The following is a 15,898-nucleotide window of genomic DNA, read 5'->3' on the forward strand; positions in this document are numbered from 1 at the left end:
GATTCATCTGTTGTTAACGTTTTACCTCAAATTTGCCTCTCTATATGTACATGTAGTAATTATAATTCTATGTTAATTACATAGAATTATATATGTAAAATTGTTTTCTGAACCATTTGTAGGTGACCTTCAGATATTTGTGTGATCTGGACGTGAGTTTTTAGATTCAACTTTAGAATTGACCTGCCCTCTTTCAATAGTGATCTGCTGTGCAACTAAAACACAGGCACAGTTGTGTATCTATTGTGCTCAAAACTCAACAGTGACTTCTTTATTGTACAGAGTAAACTCCAAACTGCTTTGCAGGACATTATTCTCCATCCTGTTTTTAACATCCTGTCTGCCTCTTCTGTTTTCCCCATTTCTTTAACGTTTGTTAAGTCCACCCATATTGAACTGCTTATGATTGCCTGTGTCTGCCACCATATTTCTGGGGATTTCTTCCAGATATATTCATCTCTCTTTATCTCCTTGTCAAGTTCATCCAGAGCCCAGCTTAAATGCATATTTGTAAAATGGCTTCTCTGACCTCGTCGCCTACCTCCAAACACACTTAGCACTTGTGGCACAGGCACAAGAGCATGGCTTTGTCTGATCGAACCGTGGGTGTGGTACTTGTTAGCCCTGTGAATTTGGGCAATCTCGTCTGTAAAGTAAGGATAATAATAGTACCCACCTCCTAAAGTTGTTACAGAATTAAATGAGATAACGTTTTCAAGTGCCTAAAACAGTCTTTGGAAGATAGCAAGCACTCAATGACAAGCTAACTGCAGTTTTAGTGGGACTCAGCTTAGTAGCTTAGTATATTTTGATTAGTGGCTTATGTATCAGTCTCCCACAGCAGGTTATGAGATTCTTAAGACAAAAATCTTTGTTTATTCATCATCATATTTCCAGCCTAGCCTTCAGTAGAGGTTATTCCTAAATAACAAATACTGCAAATTCTGCAGATACTGCCCTTCTTTAGACAGAGTGGATTACAAGTGTCACCTCAAAGTGACACAGTTTAAAACAAAGGTGGAATCTGCACTAAGGAGTCTTTAGCTTGCAACTGTTTATGAGCTCTGTAATGAGCAAATGCAAATTCTAATTTTCTTCCCAGGAAAAAAAATTTTTAAAAAAGTAAGTTGAACTCCAGAAAACAATAATGATAAAATCCTGTGTTCTCAGCATGTTTATTAAAGGAAGACATTGCACTTTGAAATATGATTTTTGGTTCAGGTTAGCACCAAGGAAATAAAGGAAATTTCTAACAAATGATACTAGTGTATTGAAAGTGACAGAAATTTGGAGACAGAATGCAAAGAAAGATATCAACTAGAATAAAAATTCAAAATAAGCCCATAGTATCTCAGAATCAGACACCTACTATGGTCAAAATTTATTATAGGTGTATTATTTACTATTTATTTATTATAGGTATATTCTATAATAAGAACATCAGTCATTTGGATTAGGGGCCCATGCTACTCTAGTATAGCATATTAAATAATTATATCTGTAATGACCCTATTTCCAAATAAGGTCACATTCTGAGGTACTGTGGGTTAGGACTTCAACACATGAATTTTATGGGAACATAATTCAACCCATAACAATAGACTTTTAGAGAAAGTTATTAAAAGCAGAATGTCAATAAAAGTGCTTTTGTTCTTCGATTGTGCCTCCAGTGAAATTTTGAAGCTGCTTTTCAGAATGTAAGTGTTAAGAGGAAACAATGTTTCTACACTGGTTTATGACACTTGATTTTCCTGTGCAGTCGAGAAATTCCTACCTAAATAGATTTATGATTGCTTAGAGATCTGAACCTGAACTTTGCTGAAGCAGGCAGGTTTACAAATTTTAGCAGTGTTGACATTCCAAGTAAAAGGGAATGAATTCCAGAGATTCAAATCTGATTATTAAGGCAGAAGTGTTGGGGTTAATATAAAACTCACCAAAAGTGAAATATTTTTAAGAGCTACAGAGGTATCATAGAACTTAGGGATTTGGGGAACATGCAATCCTTCCCTAAAGAAAAAGTAATCATATTCTAAATAAAGCACATACTATTCTCATTCCCAAACACAGAGTTGGATTACATTAAAGACATCTGAAAATGCTTGTCTGCTTACTGTGCTCAGTGGTAATATCTCTTAAAATTTGACCATAAATGTATTCAAATCTATATTTTTCATTCTTCCTTTTTGTTTAACTACTAGAATATTTCCAGTCTTTTCTATTATTTTGTCCTCAGCCACAACATCCTTGTGAGTGGTTGCATTGTTTTACCTCCTTAAATCTTGCCCTGTATAGAAAGTTTAAACAAGAGCCATATAAGAAATGTTCCTTTCGTAGAAGTAATTTTTCAAGAGAAAAATTTGCAGAGTTAGGAATTAAGTAATTAAATGGAGAATAGTTTCACTTTCAAATTATATTTGAGTTAACCTTGAGAAAATATCAATATCTAGCATTGTGCCTTGGAAAGAAGAATTTATTAATATCACCAAACCCTTTGGACTTATTAAAATTATCCTTTATTTGATGTTTTTGACTAACATGAATACTTTTTTTATTATTACTAATAAAAGAATATTTTTAACCTGGAGTGAGAACACATAGAAAATGTCATGAGGATGAAAGCTCTTGAAGAATTTTATTACTGTAACTATGGCATAGTGTTCTTAGCACTTTTTAATAATCAACCTAAAAAACCATTGTCTATAATGTGTAAAGCATTGTTGCTCAACTCTGAGTGTTTGACTCAAACAGCGAATTGTTTTCATCTGTCCCCTTAGGGATCTCTTGACTTGATGAATCTCACATCATGAATAATTAAACAGCATTGGCTTGTAAATTCCATCAAAAGCACAGTATCTCAGATACTCATACTTATTTAATAAAAGACAGATATACTGAGGAATCAACTTTGCTTATTATATATAAAGCTTATATTCAAGTATGAGAATTTTTTGTGTAATGAGAATTCAAAAAACTTAATAGACAGAGTGTTGGTAACCATACAACATGAACTATCTCAGCAAGAGTACCTGGCCTCTTCTAAAGCAATGAAACATAGCTTCAAAGAAAACATCATTTTCTCTGTTCGTTTGGATTGTTGGCCATTGGGCTAAAAGTGGAGATTAATTTCCCACTGTGGAAAATGAGCAAGGAAATGCTGTAAGTGCTGACTTGCAGAAAAAAATATTTATAATAAATTGAACTTTCCATTTTTTAGCTTTCAAATAAGAACCTTGAATTTCAAGGAGAAAAAAACTATAAATATTAAACTTCAGTGAAATCATTGCCCCATGAGGACTATGTATCTTGAGTACCACTCCTTCTAGATAGTGATATGGCATGATCTCTTCCAAAAAACTCTTTCCCTCTTAATTCTCCGCCTCATTCTCCTCACCCCCAATATTGCTGTTTACAATAGAAATATTGTATAATAAAATATTCAGATTTTTGCACTAGGCAGTGATTTCTAGTCTGTTTTAAAGTGTGCATTCTCTAGTCAGTCCCCAAAGAAATAACTTAAGTCAGCGTCTCAGCATCTTTTTCTGGTGAGGAGGACAAGCCTGCTGTGTGCTCTGCAGCTGCTGGGATGCCAGCGAACTAATCACACCGTGCTCCCTTTAATGAGGCGACAGATTTCCTACCTCTGAAAATTAAGAATGTTGGTCTCTGCAGTAATTTGGCACAAGGTTACCTTTCCCTGAAAAAATGTTTTCTAGTGCCACTGGTAGCCTCAAACCCAGGGCAAACTGGAAGTAAAATATGTTCTAAATCTAGGCCAGGTCTCAGGTGAAATTTATAGTTCCATGTGTCATTTTTCTTCATCTTTTCCCCCTCCAGCCCCCTTCTCTCTTTCTCTCTCTCTCTCTCTTTTTCCCTTTCATTCTCCTCCTCTACCTTCTTTTTCTTTTTCTTCTAAAGTTTAATCTGTTATTATTTGGGAATCTGAAGACCACCCTCAACTAGCATGAGGTAGCATCTTCAGTACTTCATAAAAGAATTGTCTTTCTTATACTTGAGAGAACAAACAAAATAAGCCTGAATTAATGAACAACTCCAGACTTCAGTGCACAGATTGGAAGAGTGGCACTTATTCTGTGGAATGTTGCATCACCCTAAAAAAACCCCTCCAATTCACCTTCTTAAAATGTCTGTGTCTCTATGTGTACATATATATTGACATGCATATGTAAAGTATATATTCTCACACACAAATATGTAGCATTTAAATGAAATGTTCAAAATTATTTTTGAGAACAGAAAAACCTGAGAATCCCTTGCCTAATATGAGAATTTTGGCACACAGATTAATACGTATATACTGATTGTCACAGTTTTTCTTGGGTGTTTTTAGCATAAAAATATACATACTATTTATTTGCATCCTCACAAAATGGCAAAAGTTATGCATAACAAGATAATATGATACTGATATATTTATATGTATACATAATATTTACATAATCTAAAAATGGTTTTTATATTATCTTACATGCAGCATCAAATTTACTGAAATAAATTTATATCCTAGCTAATAGGTAGAAAATGTAACTCTTCTACTAATAAATTTCTAACTCATCACCTCTATTATTACTAAAGTTCTTGAAAAATATAGTTGCTAAAGTAATGTTAATGATATTTATATGTAAATAACAGATCACTTGTGTATAAGACTTTACATTTTTTCCTAAGTGAATAATTATTTTTTTTCTAATTAATTAATAAAATCCCTTATATAACAAATCTGTGTGTATATGTGTGTGGTTTTGTATATGGATTCCTTGTTTAGCATCTGATTACTCAGCTCTCATACATGCCATCTCAAACATTTTAAGTTATTCATTATTATTTTTATTCCCAAATCGCCCACAAAATGTAGGAATTTAAAACAGCTTGTCAGAAGTAAAACCTCTTATAGGGTTTGCTAACTTTTGCTTACAAGACTGAGTGCTCATTAGACCAAACATCATTGGAAGCAAGTACTGCACCTTGTCCACTCCTGAATCCCTGGATCTTCACACAGTGACTGATAACAGGGAGAGATCTCAACAAGCATCTGCAGCATGAGTTAATGACCAATTTCCTTATTGTGCAGGCATTACTACTAATCAATCCTCAAGCGTATGTTTTATCTTTTTCTGACTGAGCATATCACCTTTAATAAGATTTACAATTTTTTATTTTGGAAGTGATGTAGATACTTTAATCCTTGCTTTTAGACAGTTTCTAAAAGAGAACAACTGCTCAACGTTCAAAATTGGTTAATTGAGTCTATTTTCTAACAAAGCAAGCACAGTGCTTTAAGAGAAGAGGCATGCAGTCCACTAATGGGATGAAAGGAAGGAAAAGAATCATTTTCTTCTCTGAGAAATTAGTGGAGTCGACACTGTATTCTGTTTCACTACTGTAGTTCTCGATCTCTAGTATCCTATAAATATTGATTACCTGAGAACAGAGTGAGATAAACTGGAGAATTACCTAAGGAGAAGGCCAGGAAGACAACTAAAACCTCATGTGGTTAGAAGACATAATTCAACTCAGAAGCAAGTTTGTTTTCTCTTGACCAGCAAAGCGCAGCCTGAACAGGGTCTCTGTCCTCTAGAGATGGTACTAAGTAAGACTAAAAGTTGAAAATAAGTTTCCATTAGCAAAAAGTCAAAAAAAAATTATATAATAAGCTGCATAAGATTGAATTTTTGGCCATTGCCTTGTCATTGCAGCCATTGCCATGGTCATTGCCACTGCCATTGCCTTGCTAAGCTATGGTGTGGCCATGTGCTCTCTGAACAAGGCTGGGCTATGTTTCCTGGCTTTGGCCCCTTTCCCTACCTTGAGGAGGTGAATCTTCTCTCTCTCTCTCTCTCCCTCTCTCTCTCTCTCTCTCTCTCTCCATCCCTCTCATTCTTTCTCTTGCTAATATAGTTTTTAAAATAAAATATATTTTCTAATCTAAAAAAATGAATTTTCTTATATTAACCTGTATGTGAAGAAAAATTTTGATAAATATAATGTTGTATTTTAGTAGTTAAAACAACTAGGCAAGGTAACTACATGCATAACTATAATCTATTTTTAAAATTGCTTCAAAAATATTTTTTTCCATGTATGTGATCCTACTTAACACTGGGATGCCGGTTCCAGGATGAACAGCCAGAATGGGTAGAGGCCTGGAGGCATAAGAGAATGTGGAACATTTGGAGAACTATATAAAGAGTAGGTGTCCTAGGTGATAGAGATAAAGCCCAAGAAATAACAAGGGCAAGATATAGCAGGTCTTTGTGTGCTGAGATAGGGAATCTGTGCTTTATCCATTGTTCAAGTGGAGTGTGAAGGCAAGGTTGCATTTTGAACTGTCATTCTGATATTTTCATGAAGGGTGAGTGGGACTTTGCTAGAAATGAGAGAACAGTAATAGAATAATTTAGTATGTTAGAAGAGATAGAAAATTTGCTTGTTTGAATATAAAAGAGAGGATTCATCCTGATCCCAGATTGATTATAAGTTGGAGAAGGGAGTCTAGGTTGTTACCTGAGTCAAGGTAGTTGTGGAAGTAATGGGAAGGCATTGGAGACAATGACTGAGATAAGCGAGGGAGGAAAGGGATTGGCAGTAATTGGAAACTGCTGTGGGGAGGGGAGTGGGATTGGCACTTTGGCAGTAGTGGGAAAGTGCCAGGGGAGAGGGGGCACACCTCAACAAGGGCACTTGCATAATGAACGTTTGTATACCTAACACTGAATTCTACCCCACATCTTCAAAATAAAAAAAGTCTTTTAAAAATCTAGATCTAAGCAAAACAGATTTAGAAATTAATGTTAGAAACTCTTGCTTATGCAATGATAAGGAGATGATGGGTAAAGAAAATCTGTTAGAATGACAAAAATATTATGTATTTAGTTCTGTAAAATTATTGCACTGGAAACCTTTTTTCTCTCCCTGCCATAAAACTGAAAAAACAAATCTGCAAAAGGGGACCAAAAAAAAAAAAAAAAAAAAAAGGTTAGAAAAGAGTATGACAAATCCATGTTTGTCAAAGTTGAGTTATCAGGAACATTTGAGTGGAATGAGCATCAGCAGCCAGTAGGAAATATTGTTCAGAGTTCAGAAGAGAGACATGGGCTAGAGATTTAGCTGTCATTTCTGGTAACAATGCCATGCAAGTGGCTGTTAATGTAATAGCAATGTGATGTGAATTTAACAGGTTAATGTAACTGGTGTCATTTGCACATAGGTGGTAGGTGAAGCCCTGGAAAGTGAGATAAGGTCAAGAACGAAACCCTTAGTACTGATAGATTTTGAGGAATAAGAACAGAAAGGGAGCTCCTGAAGGGACCTGAAATTGAATAATGGAAAAGGAAAACCAGAAGAAAATGGAAGCATAGAGACCAAAGGAAGAGTACATTTTAAAATGTTCATGATTAACGATGTCATGTGTTGGTGATAAGCCAAGTGAAACAAAGATAAGTGAAGTAAATAAGTGAAATAAGGAAACGGCGAATAAGGAAAAATGCTTCTACTTCCAGTGTTGATATATCAATCTAAAGAAGTTCTCTGCTTGTCTCTGTGCTTGTCTCAGATCACAGACAAAGATGAGGGTGAAAGGCATTATTGATAGCCTAGCCAACGCCACAGGCGATGAGAATGGAGTGGGAGAATAACAGTAAAAACTGCCTGGACTGGGGGAAAAAAAGCAGCTGTTCACAACAGAGGAAAAAAATGGTATAATTTGAGAGAGGCCCTAAGTTTGAGGTAGTAAACACATGATCATCTTTATTTCAGTTTTTCTTTTGTGGTTGTGAAGAGTAGAAAGAGAAGTTGTAAAAGTGAAAAGTTTGAGAGTCAAGTTGAAGACTTGTAAACGGTGATGATTTCTGACTGTCAATGAAGAGAACTAGAAAGGATGCTCACCTGGATATGTAAAGAGATGGAAAAAGTTGTAGGACGTTTTTTAAAGACAGTTAAACAGTCACTAGATTTGCTTCAGCGGGATTGAGGTATATTCTAATGCCGCCACATTTTGTTTGTGTGAATTTAGGCAACTCTTCTTCTCTGACTCTGTTAAAATGAGCAAAGCATGTGCATTTCAGTGCTAGCCACGTACTAGGTATTGCATTGTGGATTCATAGATTCAGAATCAGATGAATTACATTAAAGTGATGTAACAAGACAAATGCATAATTGGCTTCTTGGAATAGAAATGAGGAGTGGGTTTTCATTAGAAATGTATATGTAGCTTTCACTGAACAGAAAATGTAAAATAAGCCAGACTCACATTTCCTTCTCCAGTTTTTAAAATATTAAAGATGAACCTGCTGTGCTGGTGATGCACTGCACACATACTCTCAGATTTGAATAAACCAATGGAGAATGTAAGAAGAGAAATGTGTCCAAGATGTTACTCGTGAGGTCTGGATAACTAACACAGTTGTATAACAGTTACTTTCCGTATCGCATGACATAATTACCTAATCAAGGACATCAACAGGATTTAGTATGATTAAATTAGTAGTAAAGGTAAGGAAATTTTCCAATTTATCAAGAGGAAATTTCTAGATAGTTTGGCTAGATGATAGTTCTTGCTTTCTAATTATTAACAGTTAATTAGGCAATCACTTCTCTAGGTTTCTAAGCCCTATGGATAAATGTTACTTGAATTTAGTAACTACAGGGCCTTTGAAACTACCTAGACTACAGTCAAACTCTAGATGATTTAGTTCATTTTATTCGTCTCAGAAGAAGTTAAATAAGAACAATTAGGTATTACATAGTGTTTTCATAAGCACAATGAATGTGCATGTGAATGCGTGTCTGTGTGTGTGTGTGTGTGTGTGTGTGTGTGTATGTACATAAACCATTAAATTGCACTTACTATATGTTGGGCACTCTTCTAAATGCTTCACATATATTAACTCATCCAATCTTCACAAACATGTCTTGAGATAGATATTATTGTTATTATTAGACTAGTAGTAGTATTCTGATTTTTCTGAGGAAAAAAATGAGGAATACAAAGTTGGTGTTCATACCAAGGCAGTCTGGTTCCAGAATCTATGCTCTCAATAACTCAATAGCTATGCTATAAATATATTCTATTTTAGAAAGATTATGAACACAGGATATCGTTTTTCCAGAATTGATAAATTTGATACTGATTCATAACAACTAAATATTTATAGTAGAGTACTTTCTATTTAAAAATAATATTTATTATTTTTCTATTAAAGTAATAACAAGTCATCATGGAAAAGATTGAAAAGAAACTAAAAATTACATATAAATTACAGTGCAGGACTAATAACTATTATTAATTTTGGCCTACTTTCTTCTAACCTTCTTACAAAGATATTAATTCATTTTACAAAATTTGGATCAAATTTTAAATAAATTTTTATGTTTTACTTCTTTCATTTAACGTTTGGTTGGGGTCATATTTTCTTACATAGTCTTCAATATGCCGAAGTACTTTAAATCAAGCTTGGTTTCAGATGCAATATTTTCATACGGAAGTATACGAATATGTTAATTAAATCTATTGTTATATATGTTGTGAATTCCAACAAATTATTATCTTAAATAATAATGTGATGGTCCTTGTTACACATTTTGAAAAAAAATTTTTTTTTTAGCTGGAGTCTCACTCTGTCACCCGGACTGGAGTACAGTGGCACACCCATGGCCATTGCAGCCTCCACCAGCTGGGCTCGGACAATCCTTCCGCCTCAGCCTTCCAAGTAGCTGTAGCCACTTAAGATGTTGAATTGTTCAATTAAAATGTATGAAAAATTCTAAGGCTCTTTAAAAGACACTCTTAAATTGCTCTCCAAGAATATTATAGTGCCAGTTAACATTCTCAATAGAGTACCCATCTCATCATATACTAATTAGCATAAATATTTTCATTTAAAACATTTTTGACAGTTTGATAAGTGACAAAATTGCATTTCATTGGCTCATTAATTTTATTTCTTTGATATTAGACACATTTAATCTATGAAACATTTTTATGCTTGTAGCCACTTGTATTTCTTTTATGAATTGCTGGGTCTTTTATTATTTATCTCTTTCTTATTAATTTACACATAAGGAATTTGTTTTTCAAATCTCCACTCTCCATAAATTGTCTGATTTTCCAATTTTGTTTGTGGTAATATTTGATGATGATCACTTGCATATTATCAAGTCTAGTGGTCCTTTAGTGTTATTTTTCTTTCTGATGGTATATATGGAAATATCTTCCTCGTGCTAAGATTATGATAATCTGTATGTGTTGCTAATGCTTGAATGACTTTTTTATAATTATCCTTTGTACACTCGACTTTCTCTTTTCTATAAGATGTGAGAGGGTACCTACACAATGAATATTTGTATACCTAACCCTGAATTGTATCCCATAATTTTAAAATAGAAATTGATCTAATTTTTGTGACATGTTAATTTTTCCCATCTGGATCTATCTCTTTGGTTTGGTTTTCTACCTTCATGTCCCAGCCTCATTGCCACACCCAAATACACTATCAAAAATTTCCTGTTTAGGTTTTCCTGCCTAAATTATAGAAATATTTCTCTATTTTCTTAAAATATCATATTGAAATTTCAATTTAAAAAATGGCTCAATCCCTTGGTATTTGAATGTGATCTATTGATTTTTTAACATTTCTCTTAGGGGTTATTTTAGATAGAGTAATGAAGGAAAAATCTCTCTGAGGAGATGATAGTTGGGTACGGAGGCCTGAGTGAAGTGAGGGAGAAAGCCAAAATTATTAGTACACACGAGGGAAGCACAATCTAGAAAAAGCTAGGTTAAGGAAACCATTTACCTTGATAAGAACGCTAATTTTCTTAATGCCTAAACGTTAGGTAAACAATGTCTTTAATTGACAGTTATTTGCACATAAACAGAATCTTAGACTAACCAGAATTAGAAGAAAAGTTTAATACTATTTGTATACCTAACCCTGAATTGTACCACACATCTTTAAAATAAAAATAAAAAAAGACCAAAAAATCTAGTATGATACCTTCTTTCACTGGTAGAAATAAGAGCCTCACAGAATTTAAATATATTCATATAAACCACACCTCACGAAATGGGCAAACGCATTGAAAAATCTCCAAAAAAAAAAAACCTCACTGAAGCTGAATGCAGTTTCTCACAACAACGCTGGTATACTGATGCCGATGGGTTCCTAGAACACACCTTCTGGGGGAAGTCTGTACTACAAGGAGCCTGTCCTGCAAAAAATAATTCTGTTTTCTTTGTGTATTCTTTCTTGTACTATCTGTTATTTTTAAGCAATAAACTATTACCCTTTCATTTAAAATTGTGGGACTGGATTAATGTCATTAATTAGATTAATTTTGTGAAATTTTCTCATTAATCCTAGTGTTAATGTTCTATACAGTCTATAACAATAGGATCATACTGCTTTGACCTTCCTGAAATTCTCTCTTTTACTGTCACAAAAGGTCAGAAAGGCAAACTTACATATTTATTGGAAAGGACTACACTGAAATATATGTATTAGAAGTAGGTTGACAACTATATCCTGACATGCAAACTAGAATTTCTTTAAAATTACAATTTGGAAGTTTAGAATGCTTTTTTCGAGATGCAAAAAGGTAAATGACATCAGAAAGATGCGCTCCAGGGTGTAGTGGCTCACGTGTGTAATCCCAGCACTTTGGGAGGCTGAGATGAGAGGATTGCCTGAGTCCAGGGGTTCGATGCCAGTCTGGGCAACTTGGTGGCCTCGTCTCTACGATAAATCAAAAAATTAGCTGGGCATGGTGGTGCGGGTCTGTAGTTCCAGTTACTTGGAAGGCTGAGGCAGAAGGACTAAGCCGATAAGGCTGTGGTGGCCATGAGCGTGCCACTATACTCCAGCCTGGGCGACAGAGTGGAATGCCAACTCAAAAAAAAAAAAATAAATAAATAAAAGAAAGAAGATGTGCTCAATTATTGAGGAACTTTTTTTTACCAAGAATGTCTGTGTAGTTTGTAGTCTATATACCTAACCTCCTAAAACATGATCATTGCAGAATCAATTATTGGAGGGTGGGAAATTTAGAACAATGAACATCAAAGGGGAGACAAGTGATGTATTTTTTCCCTAAATTCTACGACTGTTTATGTGATATAACATAAACATCTTCTCATATATTTAATGATTGCACTTAATCTTTAATTGAGAAAATACAAAATCTACAAAGAGTTAAAGGCCAGGTTAATGATACTGAACTTTTTGAAACATGGGCAACTTTATATAGTTATTTTTGTAAATCTTAGGAAATTGCTCCACTTGGAGAAAAAATGGTTTCCTGGTATATGGTTAGAGTCATGGACTTACAGAGTGAAAGGGGCCCTTTAAGATAATCTAGTTCAGTAGAAATATGCGGAAACTGAGGATGAGACAGGTCATTTGGTCCACACCTCTAAGCACCAGAAGCATCACAGGCCTCTCCTCCACCACTGTCACTGTTCCTTTGAGCCATATAAATGAACACGTTAAAGGGTATATCCATCTTCCATTTTACTGAACCTTGCCAAAAATTGATTGATTTATAATACAATAAGCAATACATGAGTTCTTGTCTCTCCCAGTCATTCCTGACCTTACATTTTTACCAATCTTGATGCTAGTGAGTTAAACATCTTTTCATAGACACCTTGGCTTGTTTATATCATTTTTCCCTACCCCATTTCTCATTTTAGGTCTTATTTATTATTAATTTGAAGGAGATTTTTTGTATATATATTTTAATTATTAAACTTTTAAGGGTAATAGGCATTGCACCTATGCTTATTCAGTCTGAGAATTGTTTCCCAGCTTTGCTTGTAGGCCTTTTAAAATTTGTTTCAAGGATTTTAAGCTGGGCTCGGTGGCTCAGCCTGTAATCCCGCGCTTTGGGAGGCTGAGGTGAGTGGTGGATTGCCTGAGCCCGCGGGTTCGAGACCCGCCTGGGCAACGAGACCTCATCTCTACAATAAATAAAAAAATCAGCCGAGTGTGGTAGCGCATGCCTGTAATTCTGGCTACTCGGAAGGCTGAGGCGGAAGGATCGCCGGAGCCCAGCAGGTCGAGGCTGCGGTGGCCCGGAGCGGCCATTGCACTCCAATCTGGGCGACAAAGGGAGACTCCAACTCAAAACAAAAAAAAAAAAATAAAGCTTGAAAATAGAAAATGCTCTCTGATAAGAACAAAATTGAATTAGAAATTGATAATAATAATTTATTGGAAAAATAAAATATTGAAGATCAAACAAAACACCTCTAAAAATCTATAGGTCAAAGAAAAAAGTATATGGACTATGAAAAACTATTTTGAACTGAATAATAATGGCATAACGTACGAAACATATGGAAAAACAAATAAAGCATTGCTTTGAGGAAAATCTGATGCTTCAAAATGCCTGTATTAGAAAAGAGGATAGATCTAAAATCAAGTATCTAAACATCCACCCTAAGAAAACAGAAAAAAAAGTCCCAAAAGTAGCCGGGCTCAGTGGCTCAGCCTGTAATCCCGTGCCTTGGGAGGCTGAGGTGAGTGGATTGCCTGAGCCCGCGGGTTCGAGACCCGCCTGGGCAGTGAGACCTCATCTCTACAATAAATCAAAAAATCAGCCGGGTGTGGTGGCGCATGCCTGTCATTCCGGCTACTCGGAAGGCTGAGGCGGAAGGATCAGTTGCCCAAACTGGAGTGCAGTGGCATGCTCATGGCCACCCCAGTGTTGACCGGGTGGGCTCTGGCAAATCCTCCGCCTCAGCCTTATAAGTAGCTAAAACTACATACACCCGCTCCACGCCCAGCTAATTTTTTATTTATTGTAGAGACGAGGTCTCACCAAGTTGCCCAGGATGGTCTCGAACAACTGGGCTCAGGCAATCCACTCGCCTCAGCCTTCCAAAGTGCTGGTATTAAAGGCTGAGCCACAGAGCCCGGCCTATCTTTTTGAATCCAGGTAGCCAAATATTCCAACACCATTTGTTCAATAAATAACTTTTTCTCCACAGCTTTGTATATTCCCTGAATATACATAGGTTTAAGTTTTGTGTTTTTTTTCCTGTTTAATTGGTCTTTTGTTTATTATTGTGGTGCTTGTATATCATTTAATTTCCTATAGTTTTAAAAAAATCTATGTTACCTGTTAGGTATATCTCTTTTTTTCTTCTTCAAAAATTGTTGTGCATATTTTTATTTTCTCTTCTACTTTCCCAATTCCCATAAGAATCATGTTGGGATTTTGTTTGGAATTGTATCGAATTTAATTGGATGTAAGGAAAATTGCCATGTTTAAAATATTGGTTCTTCTCATTAATGAACATGGTTATCTCTTACTGTTTTCAGCTCATCTTTCATATCCTTCAATCCGACTATGTAATTATCAGGAAAGAATTTTTGTACGGTTTTGAAAGATTTTCTTTCAGGTGTGTTTTTTGTAGTCGTTATTGCTATTAAATTACTACTTTGTAACAATGTACATTTTCTATAAAAATGCACCTACTTTTCATATATTTGTGTTGTATTTTAAAGATTTGTTGTAGATATTTTTACTTACATAAGTAATCTAATAATCTGCAAATAACATTTTTTTCATGCCCTTCACATGTGTTTTTCTCACATCAATTTGGCTAGATATTCCAGGAAATGTCACATTTTTTTCTTTCTTTTAGGTCCTGTCTTTTGTTTTGTTTTTTAATCTCTGAAGCCTGGCTAGGTCCTCAGGGTAATGCTGCAGAGTTCTGGTGATTGCATCTTTCTCTAATCTCTAACTGTAAAAGTTGTGCTTCTAATGTTCACATATATTTTGAGGTAAAATTTCTAGGATTCACTATATTGTCAAAGGAGCTCATGGCATTTAAAAAAACCTCAAAACCTTACTTTGTAATTATCGGTCTAGTGAATTGGAGCAAAAGCTATGGAGAAAAGTCTTCATAAAGCTCATTGGTTCCACTTCTGTTTTTCCATTCCTTGGCAAGTACTGAGTTCTCAGTATCACTCTAATTTGCTTCCGTGTATAGCAGAACTAGAGCTGTGAGTCACTGCAATGCTTGGAACAGACATTATTGACCTTAAGGCAAAGCCAGAAGAAAAGAAGCAAGAGCATAATTCTGTTTTTTCTTTATCATTTCATCCTTCCACACTCACGGCTGGCTGTCTTCTGCTTCAGGTGCGTACCTTAGCAAAACAGTTCAACTTTGCCTCCTCTTCTTTGTGACTAGTATGTATATTTCACTAATTTCTGTTCAAATGAAATTTCCTTCCTTCTAGTGAAGTAATATTATTTTTAAAAATTCTACCATTTTAAGTTCCAAGTTTAGTTTGTTTTTGTAACCTTTATTACTTTCTGATATGTGTATTTAAACTTGTGAATATTCCTCTAAGTACTGCTATAAATACATTCCACAAAGCATATGTAGTTTTCACTACCATTTCAAGTCTATATATTTATTAACTTCTTTTAGGATTTCTTCTTTAACTCATCAATTATTTAAAGTCACATTTCTAAATTTATAAGCCCCAATATGGGAATCAGGGGGTAAAATTTTGCTATTTTGTTTAAATTTTGTTGTGACATCATTTGTATGTTGTTTTTTAATAGAGAACTATATTTTCATATTTATTTTGTAACAGTTTATTTACCAATTACTTAGATAATTACTGTACTTGTTATTTTGAGTTAATTGAAGATTTATAAGTAGTTGTAAGAAATAACACATGAAGATTCCACGTGCCCTTTACCTAATTTCCCTCCATGGTAATATCTTGAGAAATTATAATACATCATAAACGGGATATCGGCATTGATATCATCAAGTTATAGAGCAGGTCTATCATTTCAAGGATTTCTTATGTGACCCTTTCTTTTTTTTTTTGAGTTGGAGTCTCACTCCGTCGCCCAG

The sequence above is a fragment of the Carlito syrichta genome, unplaced genomic scaffold (genome assembly GCF_000164805.1).
Source record: "Carlito syrichta isolate Samal-C Ts95f unplaced genomic scaffold, Tarsius_syrichta-2.0.1 Scaffold314552, whole genome shotgun sequence".
NCBI lineage: Eukaryota > Metazoa > Chordata > Mammalia > Primates > Tarsiidae > Carlito > Carlito syrichta.